The sequence below is a fragment of the Zonotrichia albicollis genome, chromosome Z (assembly GCF_047830755.1).
Source record: "Zonotrichia albicollis isolate bZonAlb1 chromosome Z, bZonAlb1.hap1, whole genome shotgun sequence".
NCBI classification, from domain to species: Eukaryota; Metazoa; Chordata; class Aves; order Passeriformes; family Passerellidae; genus Zonotrichia; species Zonotrichia albicollis.
Genome location: NC_133860.1, coordinates 78,936,636 through 78,944,328, shown reverse-complemented (window position 1 = coordinate 78,944,328; position 7,693 = coordinate 78,936,636).

Genomic DNA, 7,693 nt, shown 5'->3' with positions numbered 1-7,693 from the left:
CATTGCAAGGGAATTTGCAATTTGCTATGGAGCCACACTGATAATTTTGTTTGGGGAGATAGGGCTCTCACTTTACACCTGGGTGCTCTTCATAAAGATCCAGCCCTTGGAGCCCCGTGGTGGGAACAAGATGACGAAACACTTTGCAAATGAAGAGAGAAATTGAGATGAAAGACTGAAAAACACAAAAGGAATCAGAAACCAAGAGAGCAGGAGCCTGGATCAGCAGCTCGGCAAGTGCTTTTCATGTCTGTGGGGTGCAATGAAAAAGCAAGCCACACATCACCATTCAGGCCCCCGTAGGGCCTCATCTCGTTTCCTTTATTACAATGAAGAAAATGTATAACGTGGTCAGGGTTTTCAACCTGGGAGGTGTGTGAAAGCTCAATTTTTTTTTTAATTTCTTTTTTCTCCGAATTCAAATGACATAGAAGTTCACAAGGTTCCCAGCAATGCTCATTATTTAGTATACACAAATATGTTCTCAGGTGATGAGCAGGTGATGAGAAACAGCAGGAAGGAGACACTGGGGAATGCAAATAAAGATGTGCCCACCTTGTGACTTTTGACTTGAGTGAGCCAAAGGAGCACTGGGCTCTGTGTCAAAAAGAGGTGGTGGTGATCTCTTCTTTCTTTAAAATGAGGGAGTGAGTAGAGAGTGCCAGCAGAGCTTTTTTTATTCTTTGGTTTGCTTGAGTATTTTTGGGGGGGAAGATGCCCTCAAACTCTGTTTAAGATGTCTGGGTTCACTCTGTATTTTTATTTATTTATAGGCATTTCTATGGCACTCATCACCACAGTTATCTGGGCAAATCTTTCCTTCCTGTATCATGTAATTAAATCTATCCAAAATACATGTGTTCTTGCGGGGAAGTTAAACTCTGCTTTTGGAAGGGATTTGTGCCTTGCAATTAAACACTGCTTTTGCAATGCTGTTACATTTCCATGTACGTGTGAGTGAGAAAATAGAGTTCTGGTAAGGCTGCACCCTCACACACCTGCTGCCCTGGGGTGTGGAGTCATTGCAGCCCAGTGCCTCCTTGGGATCTCTGGATTTGCCACCTTTCTAGGATGCCTGAGGCATTCCTCACTATTCCAGGCACCACCTGGGCTGAAAGGGCATTAACATACACACACACTGACCCTAAATGGGGAAATACAAAGTCCTCTTAAACTCTTTTTGCTTTTTTATTACATCTGTGTGGAGGGGCTCCTGGGAAGTCAGCTCCTCCCTTTAGCCTAAGGTTTGCAGGATAAGAAGCAGCAAGTGCTGGGAGAGGCTGGATCATCTGAGGAGCCAGCAGAAGCTTGAGCTGGCACTGGTCACCTCCCCTCGTGTCTGGCTTATGCCCCTTCCTCTAAAGTCTGGAATTTGCTTTAACCTTCCACTTGTGTAGAGTATTTCACTGTGAAATGTCCTTCTGGTGTCTGGGGCAGCAGTCATGGGTGTCCTGCAGGGCTCTCTGGAGGACGGTGAGGACGAGCTGACAATGTCTCAGGACAGTTTTGCATGGGAAACTGGAGCAAAAGTTTGCCTGAGAAGAGTAAGTTCTGTGTGAATTCAACAAGTGTCAGGCCATCATGGGTGGCTTTCCACAGCACACGGTGTGGGGAAACTGTGCTTTCTTTTAAAAACACAAACTCTGCACCAGCCCTGGTGATGGTCCTGCACGTGTTCCCTGGCTCAGGTGGTCACCAGCAGTGGTGCCTGGCATGGCAGTACTTGGTGGGCCATATTCACACTCAGATGAACAGGGGATAATGTTTAAAATAAAAGCTGACTCTCAAAGACTGCCTGCCTCCAGGACTGACTGACTGTCTGCACAGATTCACCTCTTAGGTAGGAATTGTAAGATGCTGGTGGTCTGGGCCCCATGGCGGTGACAACATGGACACCTTGGAGGAAATTCATCTGTCCCTTCCCCTCTGACAGCAGTTTGTTTTACCCATTTCAGACAAAAAAAAATTAAAAACAGAAAAGAAAACCAAAAGTGATAGCTGCACTAATTATTGCTTGAGGATCATATTCTAGAGAGTCTTGGTTCTCAGAGGCAGACCTGCACATACTTGTTGCATCCTCAGCCACTTGTGAAAACCTCTGGCTCTCGTTCTGATTTTGGCAGGCACACACCTAGCAGAGTTTGCTCATCCCCTCTCAGGCACTGCTCACGTGTTTTATGGCCTGGCTGAATCAGACCTTGCCAGAGACACAGTGGTCCCTGGTTTATCAGGCCTCTCATCAGAGTTTGGCTTATCTGAGTCCCAGGCAAAATAAGGAAAGGTTATGCCTTTTTTCTAGGTGGGAAAACCCATATGCTGATTTTCAGGAATGAAGAACCCCAATATTAATTGAATGCAGAGAATAATCATGTTACAAGATTTTTGTGTCATTAGGCTGCACTTTGTTAAAAAGGGAAAAAACCCCTTCCTTTTATTTCTAGCACTTTGTAGGAGGCAAACAAGGCAAGGGATTGCTGCTGGAACATGAAAGGAAAGCATTAACAGGAGGAACCTGCTGCTGGTTCTTGGAGAATCGATGAAAAATCTTTTGCAAGCATTAACAGATCAGTCAACACTCACATCGGTCTAGATGACAAATGCTGAGGGTATTCAGAAGCGTTAAGTGGGCTTTGGAGTAGGGTGCAGGCTTCACCCTTAATGCCTCCTGCCGCGGACCGAGGAACCGGAGCGCACACCAGGAGCTCTCTGGGCTGCATCAGAGGCAGCAGATGGTCCTGTGGAGCCGCGATTAATTGTTTTCTAGTGCCACCGTGAGGACTGCCGGTTCCCGGGCTCTTTCCCGGTGAGACGAGAGCTCCCGTCCGGCCCGAGCCGGAGGGAGCTGCGCTGCCCCTGCCAAAATGTTCAGCGAGCATCGGCTCAGCCCTGCTGAGCCCTGCTGCTTGTGCAGGGCAGATTTGCCCGGCAGTTCAGGCTGGCAGCATCGATTAAGTCAGGATCAGACCGGGTAAAGGAATCGATGCACAGAGCCGCTGGTGCTGCAGAAATTTCGGAGCCATCCCCGCTGGATGCTTTGGAGCTTTGGAAACCTAGGAAAGAGGCTCAATACAGCATCAGACTGCCTAAATAAACCAGGATCTTGTCTTTCAGCTGCCTGGCTCACTGATACAGCAGCACAGTGGCTCTGCAGGAGTGTACATCACACACAGCATGAGAGTGCACCAGCTTGGTCGGTTTGTTTGTTTGTTTGTTTGTGTCATATTCAAACACCGCTCAGAAGATGAAATGAAAGCTGCATATTTCATCTCACTCTCCAAAGCTGGCCAAAACAAGTGGCAGGCTTATAGTCATGCCAGGATATCTGGTGTATCTAAGAATGTCCAATGATGTTTTGGGAGGAAGCGTGCAGTAAGTTAAAACAGGTTAAGGCACTCCTTTGGGACTGCAGAGAGCTGGCGTCAATTCCCAGCTCTTCCACAAACTCCCGGTGTGACCTGAGGCAAGCTATTTCCCTCCTGAAACACTTTCATAGTCAGAGAAGGCAAAATCCCACTTCATGTGAGTTTTGCCTTTGACTTGGTGGAGCCAGCTCCCACCCACGCATTTCAGAGCTTAAAAATTAAATGTGGGCTTAAGCACCTTGCTGAAATAGTGCCAGAACTTACCTGCATTTCAGCTTCCTACACCTCCAAGAGGAACAAAGATCACTTCCCTATTCCCACTCACTTTGCATGCCGTGGCTGAAAGTCTGTTTGTCGTAGCACTGAGTGTAATTACGGGGCATGCTGACCTGTTCCCCTGATAAACTGCAGCTCAAGCAAGAACCAGACTTGCTGGAGGCCTTGTGTTTGTCTGCTTTTGCTTGCACTCCAATATTTTCATACCTTACCAGCCCCTCTGCACTTTAACTGGGAATAAATCCTTCACAGCCCAAGCTGTTGGAGAAAAAAAAAAAATCAGCGTTTCTGCCTAGGTTCCCAGTGAGGATCTCCTGCCTGTCCATTTTTTTCCCCAGAGAATGGCCTGCTGTGGCAGCATACAGCTAAGTTTATATAACTGGCTCCTCGGAGCGCTGCCCTGAACAGGATATTCCTGTTGGCTGTGCATTTGCTTAAACCAACAGTTGTAGGTCCCAGCAGCCCTTGACAGGTACAAACAAGGAACCACAGCAGGGCTGAGGGCAGGAGGGGATTACAGTGCTTAGCAAGAAATAGGCTCTGGCATTTACATACATATCGCGGATGCGCTCCACAGGGTAAACAAATACAGCATAAAAGCGTATTTGGCTATTCAAATGGCCCCGATTGTTCCCATTATGATGATGTCTCCCAGCATGTATTTAGTAACCCGCTAATTGACTTTGCATGCATCAGGAAGAAAACTTTTCACTATCTGTTTCAGGATGGTTTTTCTGATGGCGTTTTCTTTTTTAAGTTTTATTTATTTATCTCCAGGCACTGTTTGAAATGAAAATAGATCCTGGCTCCTGCTGGCATGCCTGTGCCAGGGCTGATGTTGGCCTGCTGCGAGCAGGGATGGATGGAAAGGTGTCTGCAGGTCCCTCCTCCAGCTCCAGGTCCTCTTCTTGTGGATGTGCCAGTGGTGGTTTGGCTCGACCAGGCTCCTGAGGTGCCTCCACTTAGAGCCTGAATATGCAAAGCAGTAACCAAAGACAGCCTCGGTGAGATCTGGGTTATTTAAACCTCAGGTACATTTGCACGGCTCCAGCCTGACGGTCACAGACAGCGAGCACAACCGAGGCCCTCCAGGACATTTGTCAAACTACTCACCCTCCACACTGGGTTTTTGAATTCATCCTTAAATGCTTCAAGTAGTTTGTTTAGCTCTTCTGAAGGGGAAGCTGAAAAGCCCATGGGGGGAGCAGAAAGCTAACAGGCCAATCAGTTGAGCAGCCCTCCATACTGGAGATGTGCATTAGAACAGCAAACATGATTTTTAGACATCTGAGTGATAAAATGGTGCTTAATGGTTCTCTAGTTGTGAGGGTAAATTTGCTCTGGTCATACAGCAACAGTTGGCAACCTGAATCATAACCAGCAAGATAAACACTTGTGGCAAAGTAACCTTTGCCCCCACATTTGAGTGGATAAAGAGAATATAATCAGTCATTTTATTTTCGCCTTGTTTCATCTACAAAACTTCTGGGATTTGACACAAAATTTTGCTTTCCTTGCACTAGTTTAATGTGGTTTGAGGGTTAACTTAATGGGGCGTCAGGCAGGTGGGTGGTGTGTGAGGGCTCAGAAAGCTCTGAGGTTTTTGGCTGTGGGGTGACAGGGATGCCAGGGCCAGGCTCCTGCCCCTGCACTGCCATACCCTGCCAGCTGTGACAGGGGAAGGGAAACAGCAAACAGCCTTCCCTGCTGCACAGAGCTGCCTGACAGAGGGGCACAGCCTGGAATTCCATCAGCTGCTGCTCCTTCCCCCACAGACGACAAAGTTTTGTAGGTGATCGTGCCAGCAAAGCCTGGCAGTTCACAGGCACCCCGCAACAAGAAGCTGTCCGAGCCGCACAAACTGAAAACTGGACCGTGCTTCGTGACAAACTCATATTTCAGCCCCAGTGTACTCTGAGAAGCACAGAAAAAAATCAGGCCTGATTTTCAGGAGTTGGGGATGTGGCGATACCCTGCATTTTGTGAACAGACCAGAGGTCTTGCAGCCTCTGGAGGAGTTACCCATCCTTCTTTAGGGGTGCCCCTGAAAATCCAGACTGTCCATTTGGGTTACAGCAGTGCCACAACTACAGCCTAACAAAAATTTGAGACCTGACACTGCTCTTCTCCTGCTGCTCCACCACAGGTTTGGAAGTGTGATCATGGAAAATGCACTTAAAAATAATTTGTTGAGGGGGTAGGAAAAGGAAAAAAGGTATGGGAGAAGGAGTCTGTCAGTGTACCAGAAGCCTTCTCATGTCACTGCAGCCCAGCTTTAAAACATGCACCAAGCTGGGATTTTTGGAAGCGCAGCCCTGACTGTTTCAGTGGCAAAAGCTCTGCATGGTCAGTGGGACCTCGATTTTTGTCTAGGCTTGAAGGCATGGCCACCATATAAATAACCACCAAACATTTCAAAGCCTTTGAAAACATTTCGTTTAATTTAACATTTTAATGCTAGGAATGGGCCAGGGTTTAGGTGTGGTGGTTTCACATATTTTTGGAACCTGTTTATCCGTCTTTTATTAAGACTTTAAGAAGGCATCTCAAAATACCTCAGTGACTCCAGTGATGCTGTAATTTCTGCTTCTTTGTTTTCTGCATGTGATTAAGGTAAATTTGTGTCTCCATCTCAAGCTGCTTCCTGGAGAGACACTCAGAGGCCAGCATCACAAGGTTTTGTTTGGTTTCGATTGCTTTCAGATCAATGGATGAGCTGGTGAGCAAAGACATGAAAACTTGTTTTGCACCTGCCATTGTCTTAAACCTACCCTAACTTATTTCCAGCTAAATTTCTTGCTTTGTCCTCTTTTAATAAGGACAACAAGTGAGTAATTGCTAATAAAGTGTATCCTGTCCTCGCAATGTTTGCTGTCCTTTCACAGACTGACATCCTTCAGCAGTGGAAAATTAGGAGTGGAATCATCAACCCCAGTCAGAAAACTCTCAGCTCACATCTCATTGCAAGTACAGGGCTTTCCTAAGTGTCTCTGGCCACTTTTGCCCTGAAGCACTTTAGCATTGAGATACTTGGGGTTTTTATCCCAAGTTTTTACCCCTGCCGCACTGCTTCTTCCAAATCAAAAGGTTAAGTGACCTCAGCCCAGCTTTATTTGCCATCTTAGCATCTACAGAACTGTGTGAATGAAGGGATGGTGCTGCCACACCACATCTGTGACCAGCTGCTGGGAATATGGATCAGGATGTTCAGGCTTGCTCCTGAAGCATCAGGTTGACTTCATGTGCTGCATGTCACAGGGAAAGGTTTAAAAATAATTCTGTGCGCGTGAAGAATTCCAGTCTGGAGAAATCTCCCTCTACTAAGCAAGGTTTTTTTCTGCAAATATTAGCATAAAACACGAGTATCCAGACTTTCCCCAGCCTCAGAGGCTCCTGCCCACATCAGAGGCCTGGTCCTGTTTGTCCTGGTCCCAGACACCAAACACCACACAGGAATTTAGGAGTTTCAGCTGTCCTGTGCCTCACTGTTTTACAGGAAGTTACCCCAGATCTTGGATGTGGTCCTTCCTGCCATGCACACCACAGACTGCTTTCCATTACATTGGAAATGGCCTCCACAGATGTTTTTCAACAAAATACTGAACATGGGCTATCACCAAATCACAGAAACTTTTCCTGCTGTCTGAGGATGGATATGCACAAAACTGAGATGCTCAGAAGCCAAGTTTAGGTACTGTCCTGCTATGAATTTGGACCTTTGATTCCCTCATTCCTTTGATTCCTTGCCTCCCTAAAGGTTTGCCAGTAGAGTCTTCTTCTTTTTCTTTTTTCCCCCCTTTTTTAAGCAATTTGCATCCATTATACTAAGTGGAGAAGGCAGCTTGCAGAACCCTTATCTGCAGGTTTGTGCCTCTGAGCTGGTGGGATACTACAGGATCCAGCAGAGATTATTCTGAACAAGACCTGTCATTTACAACTGCTGAATGAAGCAGAATGCATTTCCAATTCCCTCCACAAAACACAGTGTTTTGCTCCCTACAACATGCATCACCATAATGAGAATTAGTGCAGATGGTCTAAACACGTTTGTACTG